Source organism: Pelmatolapia mariae, linkage group LG17 (assembly GCF_036321145.2).
Source record: "Pelmatolapia mariae isolate MD_Pm_ZW linkage group LG17, Pm_UMD_F_2, whole genome shotgun sequence".
Classification (NCBI taxonomy): Eukaryota; Metazoa; Chordata; class Actinopteri; order Cichliformes; family Cichlidae; genus Pelmatolapia; species Pelmatolapia mariae.
Window position 1 is genome coordinate 31,697,783 of NC_086242.1, and position 18,519 is coordinate 31,716,301.

An 18,519-nucleotide genomic window follows, 5' to 3' on the forward strand; every position below is an offset into this window, starting at 1 on the left:
AGTAACCAGGAAATACTTTGAGAATGTTACAAGCACAGAAACATTCATCTGTTAGAAATGATTGAAATTTGTCTTTATAAGCCCAAAAACTGCATTAAAAATAGAATGAATATGTTCCTTCTCTCAATAAGAGGTCAATGTTACAAGTACACAACCCCACTGAAAGTTTATGGTAACCTGAGAAAGTACAAACTATTCCAAATAAAATCTGGTAGAGGATATGTTGTCGTCCTTGGGTTTCCTGAGGAAGTACTGTGTAATATATTTTTCCTCAGGTCTGTTCTTGCTAAATATGAAAATGAGGCTGAGTTGAGAAGAGGAAAAATTGAAGGACACCAAAGAGTGAAGGCTGGCTTTGACCCAGAGACATTCATGGCTGTGAAGCACTTGAGCCAAACAGACACCTTTTAGATGCTCTCTAACTCAGTACATATTTAATTTAATGATTATTCTAGCCTGACACACATCATCAGTCATTTTGATGTGCTGGAGAGAGGTGAAATGCCAACTCGATTCTCTGGCACAGCACCAATACACTTGGTAATTATGCATGTACTTTTTCAGTATATATTCAGTGAGTAAGAGTTTGAATTTCAAAATAATAATCAATCAAAACTACATTTAATCCCCAAGGTAGCATGAAGTCTTGTACAAACTCATTGTAAAGGTCCACAAAAATGTCCAGTATTTACTGCTGACCTTCACAGTTGTGAAAACTGCAGTGGAGCTTCTGCTGTTCCTCATGAAGGTCACTGGTGGGTGCAGTAATAGTTTAGCCTTGAATGTGATTGGACACCTTCAAACAAAATGCAAATAACAGACATGGGTCTAGGTTTTGTTTGCATTTTAGAGGGAACACATGGGTGGGTGTGGAAGTGGGGGAGGGCAGGCGAAATCGCTGGACCTCCTGGATGATATTTTGGGCATCAAACAGTGGATGCATGCTGATGCTGCAGTTTGTTTCCTGTGAAGGTTTTTCTTTAAATATAGCTATTGACTCAATTTAGTTCACTTCATCCATCCATCCATTCTCTTCTGCTTATCCAATTCAGGGTCATGGGTGGGCTGGAGCCTATCCCAGCTGTCTTAGGGTGAGCTGGGATAGGGTTCAGTCACTTCAATTTATTTAATCACAGCAACAATCATCTCAAGGCAATTTATATTGTAAGTTAAAGACCTAGAGAGAAAACCCTGACATTAGATGACCTATGAGCAAGCACTCTGGTGACATCTACAGCAGAACCATGCTCAGGAAGGGTCGGTGATCTGCCACAACTATTTGAAGGGGATGGATGTGGAAGAGAGTCAGATCATGAAAAGACCAGGCAACGAAAGAAGTTTGACTTTCTTACTTTTCATCAGAAACCACAGTAAAGTATGGAGAGTGTCCTCAGCAGCCAGAAGAAAAAAGGATGCCACACGGAGGATGTGGACAAGTGGGTGAAAAATTTGTCTGACAGACAACTCACCCAAACAGTGAGTTTTCTGTCAGACTCAAAAAGGTTGAACTTTGCTGTGACACCAAGACAAGTCCCGCTTTTGGAACTGATCACAGCCACAGAAACAGAAATTTGAAAGAACAACCTTGCAGACATTGAAGCAGAGCAACTGCAGATGAAAGTTTCGGCCTGACTCGGCAATGCACAGCCCCCGGCATCCAACATCAGCATGGAGGAAATGAAGGCACTCATATTGCTTAGTAATGACAACAACATTGTTATTCTTCCAGCAGACAAGGGTATTTGTCTATGGTATGGTACTGAACTCCATATCCAGAACACCTTGGATTTTGTTGAGAAAGTGAGAGGTCATTATGGAGGCAGATGAAACCATGGTCTCGTACGATGTTACATCTCTCTTCACTTACATTCCAGTTACTAAAGCGTTGGAGGTAGTTCATAAGAGATTACAGGATGACCCCAACCTCAGCAACAGCACCACAATCAGCACCGACCAAATGTGTTTGCTCTTTAACTGTGTCTTCATCTACATGTTTCACATACAAGGGTCAGTACTACAGGCAGAAACATGGGTGCGCCATGGGTTTCCCAGCTTCACCCATTGTGGCTAACTTGTACATGGAAGAAGTGGAAAAGGGGGCTCTGTTATCCTACCCTGGAACACCACAAAGTTCAGGTTCAGGTATGTGGATGACACCTGAGTGAAAATCAAATCTCAGGACGTACCAAGGTTCACTGATCACATTAACTCGGTGGACCGACACATCAAATTCACCAGGGAGGATATGAAGAGTGGCAGGTTAGCCGTCTCAGACTGTGAGATTTCCATCAGTAATGGGGGACATTTAACAGTGGATGTGTACTGTAAACCAACGCATACGGATCAGTATTTAAGGTTTGACTCTTAGTCATTATGTAAATATGCTCTTTATAAGGTTACTGAAACCTGCAGTCAGCTGAGAGTAAAGAAGTCACTTGGATGAGTTTGTCCCACTGAACACGCTACACCCAGATGAACAGAATCAACTTTTTGGGAGAGAGACAAATATTAAGATTAACTAATGATAAACTGCAGAGTGGTGTATAAACGCATAGTGGCTGAAAAGAAGAAGTGCATTGTGGGAAGCCAGATAACAAACCAAGAATTCAGGGTCACTTGATCCAGTCCTAACTATAAGCTTTATTAAAAAGGAAAGTTTAAGGCTAATATTAAAAGTAGAGAGTGTGTCTATCTTCTAAATCCAAACTGGGAGCTGGTTTCACAGAAGAGGGGTCTGAAAGCTGAAGGCTCTGCCTCCCACTCTATTTTTAAACACTCAGAGCAGTATTCTATTAGAGTCTCTCTTGATCTCATAATTATTTATTAATCTAAAGTAATTTATAAACCCATGGGGTTTTCATAACAAAACATCTGCTTATGTTCAGATGGCTTTGTATATTCAAATCATATCAACCATATCTGTGTTGTGGGATCATTCTCAAGAATCATGTAGGCTACGTCTCACATTTCAAAGTCAAAGTCATAGTAGCATAACACAAGGAAGCCAAATAGCAAACAACACTTTGAAAAATATTACAGAGTGGCTCCTAACTTGGCTGGCTTTGAGACTTTTTGAGGGACAAAATGCTCTAATAAGAGTCCTCTTCTCCTACTCCATCTCCACCACAGTCTGAATGTTTGGTGGTAGACGAGATGCTGTTTTGCTGATGCTGACCAAGCTGATAAATCTTTACACTGTGTTGCAAATTGTTATGCAAATAAGATTTTAGTGTCATAAACATTCAATTTTTTGTTTTCAGTTAAACTCATGGGTGGTATTGTGGCTCGGGGCTCTGTGGATCACTGATATCAATCTCAGACAGCTGTCATAATTAGTTTGGAACAGGATGAGCCCAATAAGATAAAAACTACTTAAGAAGGATGTTCCACATCATTAAGCATGCCACGGGTTTCAAGTAATATGGGAAAGAAAAAGCATCTCTGCTGCAGAAATGTGGTAAATAGAGCAATGCCTTAGATGAGGTCTGAAAACATTAGATATTATACAAAAACTTAAGCATGATTATTGTACTATGAAGAAACTTGTGGCTGAGTCAGAGCACAGAAGGGTTTGCGGAGACTAAGGCATAGAGATGAAGGTTTCTGCCAGACAAATTCATCAGATTAAGAGAACAACTGCTAAAATGCCATTAAAAAGCAGCAAGCAGGTATTTGAAGCTGCTGGTAGTCCCACGAGTAATTTTCAAACAGTCTTGTTAACTGATGATTGCCACCCAACTATGGATGGTCCTGATGGATGGAGTAGGCGATGGTTGGTGTATTGCCACCATGTCCCAACAGGGCTGCGACATCAGCAAGGAGGTGGCAGAGTCATGGGGAGAGAGTTGGTAGGTCCCTTTAGGATCTCTGAAGGTGTGAAAATGACCACAAGTATGTAGAGTTTCTCACTGACCACTTTCTTCAATGGTCCAAAAAGAAGAACCGTGCCCTCAGTAGCAAAATTTTCTTCAAGCATCAACCCCTGTCAGGGTTCACTGTGTGGCAGGGTAGAACCTTAAAGCAGGAAAAAAAATCGGAGCTTAAACAGGAACTTTATTGCTGACACTCCCAAAGTTGGCTAAAATAAATCTTTGGCATGAACATCAATTAAGAAACATGGTAACCTGGAAATAATAGGGAAAACTAAGGCACTGGGACTGCTAGAGCTAGAGAAAGAGGGACACAGAGGGAGAGAGGGAGACAGACAGAGCGAGGGACAAGTAGAGAGAGGGAGCGTGCACGGGAGACACTGAAGACAAAACACAAGGAAAGGGAAACATTAAGGGAACTAACCTAGAACCACAAGAGTTAAACACAATGAGCAGGAAAACTCATAAAAGGTAAGAAAACTAAACTAGGAAATATAAGTCACTCTAGCAATGCCACGATAATGATTAACTAAGATTCAAAGGTCCACAAACACAAAACACTGAGTCAAAGCACCAGAACCATGACAGACAATGTACCATCTGATGCTGCAAAAATACCTCTGTGGCATTGGCTGCTATGGGCATAACCTTATTGAGAACTGATGAAGCATCTGAGATCGATGATGGATGGTTGCAAGAATTGTGAAGGTTAGAAGGGGTTGATATGTAACTTGGCCTGTTAAGATGTTTATGATTGAAATAGCTTTGGTTTCAGTAAATATGATCTCCTAATGTTGCACTTTCAACAAATGATCATGTTCGGCTCTTTACAACCAATAAAATGTTTTGAAACTCTGTTGTGCATAATAATTTGGATCAACGGATTCTTAGGGGGTTTTTTTTATTTGTGCAAAATCACAGTTATCATTGGGAGGTTTGTTCAATAAAATTTGAATTGTGCTCTAACGATTGATGGCTTGAAAAGTATACTGACTGTCATTTGAATAGACTATGTAGGAAAGTCAGTGACAAAAATCCTTTGCATAATAATTTGGAACCCGGTCTGTGTGTTTGCATTTATGGTTTGAATAATTATATTTGCAACCTGTGATTCAGTGGCTGCAAAAGCTCTGCTGCTGAAGAACAAAAGCATTGGTTTGATTTTTTTTTCCCCTGAAAAAAACCTAAATAAATTGCACAACACATTTTTAAGCAAATACGACTCAAATTTAAAGTTTGTAAATTGGTTCGATAAACTCTCAATTTTCACATAATTAGAATTTTCTGGGAATTATTTTGTGGTCAAGGCTTTAAAGGGTTAACTGCAAAATGGCATAGTCACTCAGCTACCCTGTTTTGTATAGAAGAATATTACCAGAATACAACCACTTGGAAACAAGCTGAGTTAAATCCCTTGTTGCAAAGCGATGCACTGTAGACGAGCTGCGCTTATTGACACAGACTGACTCAAACTGACTGCAGTCTTTTGTCAATTTGTCTCCATGTATAAGCTACACGGCAGTTATTTGAATACCTTTGCCAATTTGTCTGAAAGGGACTGCAGTCACTGCAAATCGAGCCCTAGTTGCCCCAGTTTATCTGTGCAATAACCTTGTGATAGAAAGCGGTTGTCCAGAGGTTAGTCTATGGGCAACCAGCTGGTTATCACGACTAATTGCAATCAGTCATCAAATATGAAAAAACAATAATAATTCATTGCAATCACCGGTAGCCACTGATTTTTCCTGGTCACAATGTCTTTGCTGTTCTACTTGTGTGACTGAACCATAACAGAGAAGACTGAATGAGGTTGCCTGTCAGGAGCACCTATTTGTAGATTACTTTAAGTATTTTAAGTAACTTTTAGGTGATTCATGCCTATGCGGTGCTTTGTTGAAAAATCTAGTGACACTTGGAAAAAATATATGTATGAATATGACTAAACCAACTCTTTAACATGACACGTATAAATGTGGGGACTTTCCATTCTGAAGCATTAAGGATTCCATCACAGTTTCACCCCACCTAAGATGCAAGCATAATGCAAGCAAAGTAAAGTGATTTCCATATCATTTGCATATGCATGATTATACAGGTGTAAAGAGGCTTATTTTGGCAGAAATCCATCTGCACGGCTCCATTTTCCTGCTCTACTGTACCTCTCAAATGAACACTAACAAGACCTTAGAGCTGAGCCAGAATGAGCTGCACGCCGCCCAGTTCATTTCCCCACTGATTCAGTGTACTGCCAGCACTGATGAAGCTGCTGCATGATCATATTCAACAAAGCATGCTGGGTAAGAAATGATAGCTGGCAGCAGAAATGAGAGGAGGCACCTGTTCTTACGCGGTAAAGGAGGGATGGTGAGGAACAATGACTCTGAAGTGATACATGAGGAGAAGAACTGCGGCGAGAAACAGCAGGTAACATCAATCCAAAGGGAGGAGTAAGTGGGGAGTGACAGTGGTTTACACACACATAACTGCACACACAAATGGAACAACTATCAGGCAGCACATAGAGGAATCAGTGAACTATGTAATGGTAATATCTGCTATTTACAAACAAAAATAAAGAAAGGTGTGCATGTCCACAGTAGGTTCATGCTATAAATAAGAAGTGGCTTGAACTCTTTATTTTCACTGTCTTAGACAGAACTTTACAGTGTCAACTAATCCAGCAGGCTTCCAGAGGTCAGGGAGCTCAGGAAGTGAACATAGAAGTCAAATTCAGGTTGTCACACGAGTTGACTTGAGTGACATTGCCAGTGGGGTAGCACACTGGTAGTTCATAGGTTCAACACAAGGCTTTACACATCTACACCAACATATTGTAGCATTGTACTGTCATGTGGGGGTGGTGTCAAAAATGTTTGGAACAATAGGCAGTGTAGTGTCCTCTTTATATGGCTTTCACCTTAGCCCTTGCCAAGGAGAAGGCAGAAGTCATAATGTACAAGTGAACAGAAACCTCTCTGTGTCATACCTTTTCATACCTTTTTTTCTCTTTTGATAAATACCACAGTTGCTTCCTTTCTGTTCAAGCAAACCTTTGAGCCAATCAACATTCACCAGAATTTTGGCTAGGGAATTCCCACATAAGACACCAAAGTTCACATGCGTGAATTATTCACAATGTAAACAAGCCACTCACTTGTTTACATTTTCTGTTTTCACACAGCACAATAATGAGGCATCCGAAACAACACTGTAACACAGAAGCAACGTCATCATGAAACGCCACTAAAAAAACTGTCCCATAGACACCTTGTGTTTTGTTTTTGCGCTTTTTTTTTTTACAATAAATGAACCAATTAATGAATTGGGATTTTTATAAACTGCTCCATACAGAACTACAACAAAGACACGGACAGCAGAATTAAAACTGCAGTCACCTATATCATATGTTGAACTAAATGACAAGATTTCTCTGACCATAAGTGCTAAATGCCAAGTCTAACCAAAAAGTTACAAGTTAAAGTTTTTATTTAGGTTATTTGTAAAAAAAAAAATTTTGCCTACACTTCCCTGAACCACATCGAATGATGGCACATTGTTCTCACAAACTCTGGAGCACACTTTTGAATCACAGCAGCAAGCGCGGGTGGAATCTTCAGTCAGAAATTTTGGGTGACTGTGAGCGGATTAAAACTTTTTAGGAGCCACGGGAATATGAATGGAACCAACCATTTCAGAGATGGTTGTTCACCTGGAAGTAAGAACAGATAGCTTTATATATGCAAAGTTATGAAAAGAGTCATTGGAGAGATCCAGTCCAATCCCTGTTAGGTCTGACAATGGGCGATTTTATGGTGCTTTTGGTGGCGTTTCTCAGCAGGGGCTGTGAGCTATGATATTGCATCAATCGATATGACCATAGAAAAGCAGAGTGTGAAAAAGTGAAGTCAACATGAACGTTTGTTTTAATGGCCACCAGGGGGCTAAACAGACTTTAAGAAAGCTGTTTGAAAATGCCAAGATGGTATTAGCAAAAAGCTAAAACGTTCATGTCAAGGCTTCAGAATGGGAATCTGCAAACCAGTAGCTGATATCCCAGTAGCTGCATCCATCTTTCATATGGTCTGTGAACTATGACATCACCTAGATACCTAACCATGTGTACCCAGTTAAAGTGATGGTCATGACGGGGGTCTTCACAGTTCAGGAGGAGTCTTTGGTTTACTAATCGCATAACCACAGTTGAAGTTCCTAGTGTTGAACAGCTTGCCATGTGACTTGTACTTGATAGTAACACCAAAGTCAGGCAGCTCAGTGAATCCATTTTTTTTGGTCATTGTTGTTTTTGGCTGACAAATCCACAACTTATGTACCTGGCATATATTATACCTTGTGATATAAATGTGTTGAAACCCTATAGAGAGATAGGTAGGTGACAAATGAATTTTTCTCTGTTTCTGACTTCTTTGGATATCTTTCCTTAGCAGCTACACTTATTAACTTTGGTGTCTGAAAAACTGGTCTTCCTCCCCCTCCATAAGATTCGTGGAGTAGAAAGACACTTCAGAAAACGCAAAGAGACCCCCCCCCCCAATAGGACATGGTGTCATAAATGGGAACATATCGCTGCCATCATCAGCCTCTCCTCCTGTGAAAAGCAAAATTGAAAATTGGATTGATGCTATTTCTTCTTGTGATTATTTGTTACAGTATCTGTGAGATCTGATGAAATTGCCTTGCAGAATGTAAAACCATGCTGCACTGGAGGTGCGAGAAAAGTAATTTGTCGCATATTGTGAAAATGCATCTTCTCATCTTTGCCAGCTCTTTCTTTTGAATATTACTGTGAAAATATGCCCCATTCTTCTTTGAATACAAACATGTATTACTATTATTGATACACCTATTGTTACTTCTGAGCTTAATCATAATGACCATGTTCTGCATAAATTTCATTTCAAATGTGCTTTAAAAAAAAAAGAAAGAAAGAAAGAAAAGAAAAAAGGAAACCCAACATGTGAAAAAAGTAGTAAAACTTTCTGCATGCTTGGTTTTTCTCCCAGCCTGTCTGTAGGCTGAGTGCAGACCTTGGTCCTAATGATAGCAGGAAGTAGCCTTACACTGATTGTAAAGTTTGATTCACATGAGTCCTGTCTAAAGTAGGGGTGGGCAATTTACTTTTTCCAAGGGGTGTCATGAAAAGCTGCGACTGTTCTGGATGGCCTCATCAATAAGGTGAACGCAATTCTGCTCAATAATAATTTTTTTCTTTATAAACTGCTACTAGTAATGAAAATGTGAAATGTGAAAAAAAAGAAAAGAAAAAAGAAAAATTCCACAAACCAGCTGGGAAGAAATGTTCATTTTTGTAAGATTTCTGTCAGGGACCCTGGTCTGAGCGACCCAGGGTCCATGAGCAGTTGTGGTCTCATTTTATATTATGTATGTTTGCTGCACTGTGCTGCTGTTGTTGTGTTCTCCATGCTTGTATGTATAGGTAAGTGGGTGTGTCCCGTCTGGAGGCTGGCCACACCTGACTCGTCGGGGAGCTACTTAACAGTGTGGCTGAGCGCTCCTTGGCAGGATTGTTGTGTGAGACTCCATGTCAGTGCTCTTAGATAGACCAGTGTCCAGTCCAGTGAGTGTATGCCCACAGCAGTAGAGTGTCTTGACGGCTCTATTGTTTACGGCAGGAAGTGCGTGGAAGGCCACAGAGCAGCGAGCACGGGGAGTGCAGACACGGTAGCAGAGAGCACGAGGCACAGACTTGTGGGAAGAAGACATGGCATGGGAGTCAGGGGAGAGCACGGGGATTTATTGTTGGATTGTTGGATTTCAAGGCCAAAATTGAGCAGCCTTGAAAAATAAAGTGCTATTTTAAGTACTTTAAGTCATTAGGCTAAAACACATTTTTAGACCTCAAGGCAGCTCTCTTTTTTGTTACTATGTGACCTGCAAGTGAGAAAAGTCTCTCACATGGGACATACTTGTGGGCCAGTCCAGTTGGGTCCCTGCTCAACTGGACTACCGCTGCAGTGGGCAGTCTGTCTCACTGATGGTGGAATCTGCTCTGTATAAACTCAGGTCGTTGTTACACAGGGCTCCCTTATCTGAATCAGAGTCTGAAGACAATGAAGGGAGGAGGAGGCTCTTTGTCTTTGCTGGCTCCTTTGTGGTGACATCTTTACACCGTTCCTGCAGCAGGGCCTCAAGGCTGGTCCAGTCCTCTTCTCGCTCTCCCTTTGCAAGGCATTTTAAATCTATAAAGCATGGGTCAAGCACAGTAGCTATCTTGAGCCGCTGATGGTTGAATATAGCTACACTTTGGGATAGGTCCTTTGTGAAGGTAGTCTTAAATTTCACCACGTAGTTTCATTCATCATCGGAGACCTCCATGGTGTGATGCAGGTGACAGAAAGCAGGTAAAACCACTGAACATGAGACACATGTCTCACCTCCAAGAAGCTCAGTCACAAATCTGTAGTAGACAGTTCAAGAAAGTAATTATTAATCTACATAATTACTGTCAACTAAAGCTTTTTGAAGAAATAGTAACAATAAGTTTAAAAATTGTTTTATTTGCCTGCATGACTCAAAGACAGCCGACAGCTTTGGGAGTTTTACCAGCTCTGATGGAATGAGTAGCTTGTGCTTTTGTTTGTCTAAAGCAGGAAAAATAGCCTCTTGATTCTTTAGTAACCAAGAAACCATATCCAGGGTTGAATTCCACTGTGTGGAAGCATCCTGTATGAGTGGCTCTTTCTGTTGCCCCAGTCTTGTTTGCTCCTGGTGTAGTTCCTCCATATTTGCAGGGCTGTCTGTAATGTATCTAATTTTGCTTGCTTTTCAGTGTCATAAAGCTGCTGAATTTTACTTGAAATAGTCTTTCAGCACAGGAGTTCGAAAGTTAGATCACCTGACGCTAACTGTAACACATTTTCTAACCCCCTATCTTCTACCACTGATAGTGGTCTACAGTCCTGAAGCCAGTCATTTCATCAAGTTTGGGCAGCCGAACTGGGACAGCTAACGCTACCAGCTCCCACAGTTTCTGTGCTCACTGCAACATACTTCGCATTTAGATGGTACCCTAAGGTTGTAATGCTTCGGTGGTATGCAAACTCCTGTTTGCACAGTTTGCACAAAACCACGCTTTTATCAAGGCTTCCGTCGGGTAGTCTTTTGAAATGAAATTTGTCTCCAATCAGTCCTAGCAACACGCTTTCTTCTGATTTATCCATTTTTGTAGTTCTGACGTGTCCATCAGTCTAATCTGCGTACTAGGAAATTGTGCATTGACAAAAGTTCCCCTTTGCTTGGAATGCAAAGTGTGAATAAATGTGTTATGTTTTTTTTAACGCGATATTTTTTTGTAATTAATTAATCGCAATTAACGAGTTAAATTCCCACCCCTAGTTAAAACATCAATTATGTAATTCAATTTTAGTATTGAAGTACACAATACTTCTTGGTGTATAACACAATGCAAAAATACTCATTTCAGTTCTGGGTTCATTTAAGTCACTTTATCTTGCATCCAGTTCAAAACTTGGACTTTATTTCCTGCCAGATTTGGTCGTAAAACCTGCCACTTTGTCTGATTTCAGCTCCAGCCAATCAAAGCTGGTGCTGAAAGGTTACCTCTGTGAACAGATCACTCCCTGTTATAGTCCCTTTCATACAGTGCATTGCTGCCAGCTCCACTATAATCCCAAAAAAAAATTTTTATCCCATGTCCAAAGATGAGGAACTGGGCTGTGTCTTTAACATCAATTATCACTTCAACATCTCTTATTAAAGACGAAGTCAGAAATGTCCAAGCTCCAGATTTCCAGCAGTGCATTTGATCCATCTTGTTACAATTTGCCCAGAGAGGGGCTCATTCTTAAATTAATTAAACTGCAGTCAAACAGCAATCTGCTCCTCACACGCACCTCACACAACTTTACCTCTGACTTCATTACATACTTTTATATCTGTTTCCTGTTAAAACACTCTATCAAGCGCTCTTTTTTTGAATCTTCGGTGGATGAAATGGAGCTAACTATATGACTAACTATCCTAATTTCCTATTGACCTAACGAGGTCTGTCAGGGACAACAGAAGGGTCAGGTGTGGGCCAGGGACATACAAAGGCCAGTTCTGGTCTAAAATAACTACTCTGTGCAGGTTTCTATACTGCAGACTGGTGTTTCTGTCTACTCTGTGGGTGAGAGTCAAACATCAACAAGCACAGGCACAGAAGAGAAGGCTCCCTTGATTTACTAACAAGCCCTGCTAAAATGCAGAAAGAACAACCAGTTCATATTATGAAACCTAACCGTGCTGCTGACTGAAAAACACTTAAACCCACTGTTGCTAACTGGTATGTGGATCCCTGTGTTCAAAAGGAGACATTCCTAGCCTGTGTTGAACACTTTATTAAGATTGAAGGATTCACTAACTAGGAAGTTATGAGTTTGCATCAAAGATCAAAGAGCAGCAGTCCTGATGCAAGATGGAAAACATCCTATTTATGTGGTCGTTTCCTCTGAAAAGTGCTCCACAGCAAAGCAAATGACAAAATCAAACAGTGAAATAATAAACACAAAGAAGATTCAAATCAAACATAAAGAAAAGACAAAATAGCAAGAATGGTAAAAAATTACAATACAGACAAGCTAAGAAGATGCAAAACTTAGTGCATCTACCAATGTGTTTGGGAACTTGAACTATGGAGGCTGTGATTACTAACATCTGCCCATTTCTACTGCTGCTACTTTTATGATACTTACACTGACACTTGCACTGATGAACATCCAATAATGCATCTGATAATGAGGCTGTTGTCTTAGCGTCTGATAATGAAGAGATGCAGAGAAAAAAATACTATTTTATTTTATTTTATTTTCTAATCTGGCTTTATGATTTTGTGTTGTGGCAGCTTGGTTTGTTCTTGCAGCTGAATATGGCTGATGCTGTCTTTGCGCCTAACTGATGCTGCTGCTGCTAAATAAGAGAATCCTGTTTAATTCTTGATGCTCACTGATGATCTTTGACACTTAATGTGGGTCAGTTTGAAACTCAGGCTGAAGTACGGCTCAAGTTTGAGGTCCATGGTGAAATAGTAATAATCTGAGTGCAATAAGTCAGTGGTGGGATTTCCAGGGAGTGATCCAAAAACATAATATTATACATATATAATATTAAGATGTTTATTGGACATCACTGCTTAGATTTGCTACAGCACTGAAAGTCTGGTAATACCAGTAATGCTTTTATCATTGCAAATTTAATATATTGTTGATATATAGTACTGATTTCTGGAACTTTGAGTTTGCACCTTTTTTGCCATCTGTTATGTTAAACCTCCTGTAGAAACCTATTTATTCCCAGCAGAACACATCTTGTGTTTCTTGACAATGTTTAAATATAGTCCTCCTCTCCAAATCTATCTTGGGGACAGAATTAAGTTGCTGTGTCAGATAACATCTACTCTTGGTGTTCATTCCCCTCTTACCTGCTGTTAGCCCTAGTTAGCATATAATGCAAATGAGTCTCAGTGGAATCTGTGAAAATAATTGCCTCATTTATCCAGACATCCGCTTCACTTTGATATTGAAATCTTTTTGCCCATTAAAATGTAAACAGATGCACGCTGGCATATTTAGGCTTTCTCACAGTCACAGGCAAACAAATACACATCCACACACTAAAAAGACAAACGCTTCCTCCATACATAGAATACTGTTTTTTTCTCTTTTGTTTCCTAAGCATTAATCCATCTGCACTGGGGAATTACTAATTTTAGCTACATGTAACGGAGTTATTTATAGTCAGATAACTGATAAAAGTATGTTTAATTAAATGATGGTCTGACATTCAGAAATGTTATTTTACAAATTATTTTATCGTCCTCTTCTGTCATCTTTTGCTGCGTCTTTTTGAGATGTTGCATCAACAAAGCTGTTGTAAAAACTTGAGTTTAGCATCATAAAGAATAGGATAACTTACAAGTTACTGGACAGCTTTAAATGCTGTGTATGCATATGCGTGGCCAACGGGAGGTCATTTTGTACAGACTTTGGGAGACTTGATCAAGCATTACCTTAACTTTTGGAGTAGTGTAGTGTTCAGCTCTATCTTGCCAGCCCAATTATAAAAGGTTGGGATACTGTGTAACATATAAATAAAAAGAGAATGCAATGTTTTGCTAATCTCATAAATCCATATTTTATTCACAATACAATAAAGAAAAGCTCAAGTTTAAACTCATTTTGAATTTTGATGGCAGCAACATGCCTCAAAAAAGTTGTATAGGGACAATAAAAAGCTGGAAATGTAAGTGGTAATATAAAGAAACAGCTGGAGAAATATTTTGCAACTAATTACAATAACTGGCATCAGGGCACTAACGTGACTACATATGAAATGAGGAAGAGATTCTCAGAAGTAAAAATTGACAGAGATTCACAAATCTGCAGAAAATTGCTTCTATAAATCATTGAACAATTTCAGAATAATGTTCTGCCACATAAAATTGCAAGACTTTGGATATCATATCGATGATATCTACATACCATCATCATAACATTCACAGAATCTGGAGAAACTCAGTACTGGAAGCACGTGATCTTTTGGCCCTCAGACAGCATTGTATTAAACACACACATGATTCAGTCGTGGAAATCATTGCATGGGCTCAGGAACATTTCTACAAATCAGTTTGTTAACACAGTTCACTGTGCCATCCACAAACGCAAGTTAAAACTCTATCCTGCAAAGAAGAAACCATAGCTGATCATGATACAGGAGGACTGCCGTCTTCTCGGGGCCGAAGCTTATTTAAAATGAATTGAGACAAAGGGAGAAAACTGTTTTAGGGTCAGACAAATCAATATATGAACTTCTCTTTGGAAAATATGGATGTGACATCCTCCAAACTGAAGAGGAAAGAGACCTTCCGGCTTATTTTCAGCATTTAGTTCAAAATGAAGCGTATCTCATGGTATGATTGGCAAATCACTGAATTCTGTTTTTATTTTAATTTTACATTCCAATTTCTGGGGAATTTGGGTTATGTATAATTTCAATATTAGCTATACCAGATGGAGACAAATGCGAAACAATCGATGGTGCCAACAGCTGTAAAATCATAAAAGGACTCATTAGCAATTCTAAACATTTGATAGTAGACAGGAAGCAGAAACAACAAAAACCAGGTCAAAGGTCAGAGTTCATGAGTTCTTGGTGTGGTCTGATCAAAGTCCATACTTAAATCAGATTGAGATGCTTTGGCATGACCTTAAACAGGCCGTCCATGTTTGGAAACCCTCCAGTGTAGTTTTTAAATAATTTCATTTAAGTAATTCTCCAAAGAAGAGTTGGCCAAATCTCCTCTGCAGAGATGTGCATTTGATCGCAGTTCTTGCTGCCAAGGGTGGCACAACCAATTATTAGGTTCACAATTGTAACAGGTAGATTTGGATAGTTTTTTTGTCCGCTGCAGAGAGGAATCTGGAGAAATGGAGGCAAGACGAAGACAGACAGAGAAAGAAAATATCCATTCGTCTAGCAGCGTCTGTGCCTTTAGTTTGTCCGGAGCTGGTAATCTGCTGGTTTATATAAATCAATGTAATGAGTAAATGCAATGACCTGCTTGGGGTGGGGATATAACAGGGACATTTTGCTGATGCATATAGTTTACATCAACTTTCCTTATCATTATCTAGTTTGAGCATAGTTTTAGCTGCCTCATTTACATTTTACATTTTTTTAATATGGAATAAGTGAGAGGGGAATATTCATGGCTGAATATTTGAACACTGAACATTTAACTGTAGAATTTTCAACAGTTACGTGTCAGCTGATTCACTGTCTGAATATTGATAGAAGTGGTTATTTCCCTTCAGTGTCCTTTATGGTTGAGTTCAGCTGATATGAGATGATGAAATTTCATATCTGTGCTTATAATGGTGACCGTGCCTGTCATCATAATTGTACTCAGGGGGGCAAACAATGAGAGAGTGTGTGTGGCTGTGTTGGACTCTCCCAGGTGTAACTATATGCAGCTTATGCTAAAAATGAGCATGTGTACTCAGCAAGCTTTCCTGCAACAATATGTGCTTATACTCTACTCCAGTAAAATTATTTGGCAGTGCTAAGTGATGAAGGGCTAGGATTTACCAGGCCCTGTGGCTTTTCTAGCTACATGTCCTGATGCGATGCTGTAATTTGCCACCAATTTCAAAGCCACCCCACAGTCCCCTGTCCCAATTTTCCTCGCATGCTCTTATTTATTCTGCAAACCAAACGGAGCCGGCCAAGGGATCAATGCACTCTTCCTCTAACTTTTTATCCACAGCATCTGCTCGTGGAATATTTTGGCAGGTCATTTGCCTGGAAAAGTATTCAGTCGTCTCCACGGCTGCGAGTTTCTGAAAGAACCTCAGCATAAGCTTAGTTGTATTATTCATTCATTTTCCAATACTACTTTTTCCTGTTCAGGGTTACATGGAGCTGAAGGCCTATCCCATCATGCAATGGGTGGAAGAAAGAGCACTGAAACGCTGGCACAAAGGTTCACTTTCACACCTACTATGGTAAACAGTTATTATTTAGCTTATGTTGTATAAGTGAAGTCCATTTTTGAGGTTTAAGGAAGGTTTTGTCAGTATGCTGAGAGCTGCTTCACATCTCTGTCCAGTTACCCTTGTAATGAAAACAAACACAGCCTCGAGGTGTTACTTATGAGACTAGATTTATAAAGCAAGGTCAGACCAGAGGAGAGAACAGCACTCCATAAAGCTGATGTGATACATGTTTCTTCTGGCTCATTCGTGAAACATTCTGGTATGACATATCTGGAAACAATGCCTTTCTTAATCCCACTTGTTCCCCTCTGGGAAAAACACTGATTTCGTTTGAAGTTCCTACCAACTTTATGTATCACTGTTTTATTTATAATTCATATCCAACAAAACATATATATATATGTAAGAGCACTCCAGGATCGAAGTTTTTACTAAAGCCACTGCCTGACTTCATACTTAATATAAAATCTAACCAATATTTATATCAGCATTTAATGTAGTCTTTCTTCACACCATGTTTTATCTCTCTACCAGTGAAATTCAAATGAACTAACTAAAAAACAGCACTGATCACTTTGGCCTTGCCTTGGCAGAGGTAGTATATCAGTTTAGCTTGTTGTGAAGTACGTGGTGGTGTCAGTAAGTCAGTAAGTCTCTCCTCCAAAGACAGTTAACAGCACTGACATAAAGCTTTCAGATCCTTGGGGATTCTCCTCAGACATCATTTTTTCCTTCTGTTCAAGTTCATGTGAAATTATACTTTATACGTGCAGGTTGTTTCTATGGAATCAGAGAGGCACAATAACCATGTAACACAGTAAGATGATATCTTCACAGGCACTCCATTGATCAGGGTTCCTGTCGTTCACTCTGGCTTCAAATGTATTTTCATCATTTTTGTGCATTAATAATGTAAAAGGAAACTTTTTCATTATATCCATAATCCAGGATGACGAAGGGAGAAACGCAAACCAGAAAACACCAAATAACGCAGACGAACCAGCAACAAGCAGGAGAACACACAGGGCTTAAATACACACAGCAGTAATCAGGGGATGGAAGACATTAGGGAAACACACCTGGGAGAAATCACAACTGACGAGGCAGGGGAAACGTAAACTGAACACACTCACATAAGCCAAGGACCTTCAGAATAAAACAGGAAACTAACAGCCACAGAGAACCAGACAAGACACTGAACTAAACAGACAGACTCACAAGCAGACACAGTGACACAATGGACAGACAGAGGGAACACAGAGCAGTGGGAGCAGGCAGGCACAAAACAAAACCCTAACGAATGGCAAACCGAACCCAAAGACATAACAGAATAAACAAGAACACAGAGTAATATAAAGAAACACAAAACACTGAGTCGTCAGACTCAGGACCATGACAACACCTAACTGTAGTTGTCTCTTAGCTTTAGCAGCCACCTAGTCTTGCTTCACCAAGGAATTATTCTACATTTCTTTTTTTAATTTTTCTTTTGTTTAGCCCTCTGTAGCTTTTTTTCCTCCACATGCTTAGTCTGGTTGATAAATGAGGCTTAGCTAATCCCTTGGTTGCAGCGTTATATCTGGTGTATCTACAGACATTAAAGTCACAGTTTAAACTTTTTGCTGTTAATACTCACAGGAAGAAGGTAATGTAGGAACTGAGGAACCTAAAGTGCAAATTATTTTAGTAAGGAAGAAAAAAGAAAGGAGTGTATGATTCAGTTGGATACCTACACTAGCTGATGCAATTACAGTCAGGCATTTCAAGGTAGGATAAATATAGGTCTTGCCTTCTGAGCAGATGGAGTCTGCCAGGGTTTGATGTGAACCTGTAGACACTGGCTCCACGGGATGCTTTTCATTTGACAGCTGCAGCTTGGCCTAAACATCAACAGCTAAACTGTGAAGATGATATGGAGGACCCCAGCCTGCTGAGAGGCAGCATCCCACCAACAGAATTATATAAATATACAGTACTGTATGCAGTATTATATAATGTTCTCTATGGATGAGGAAAAGATTTTAGAACAAATAAGGAGTTTCAAGATGGAAATGATGAAAAAAACTTTCATTTGGCACTGTTTTGTTCTGGCTTGAAAGATTACTTGAAATTCAAAATAC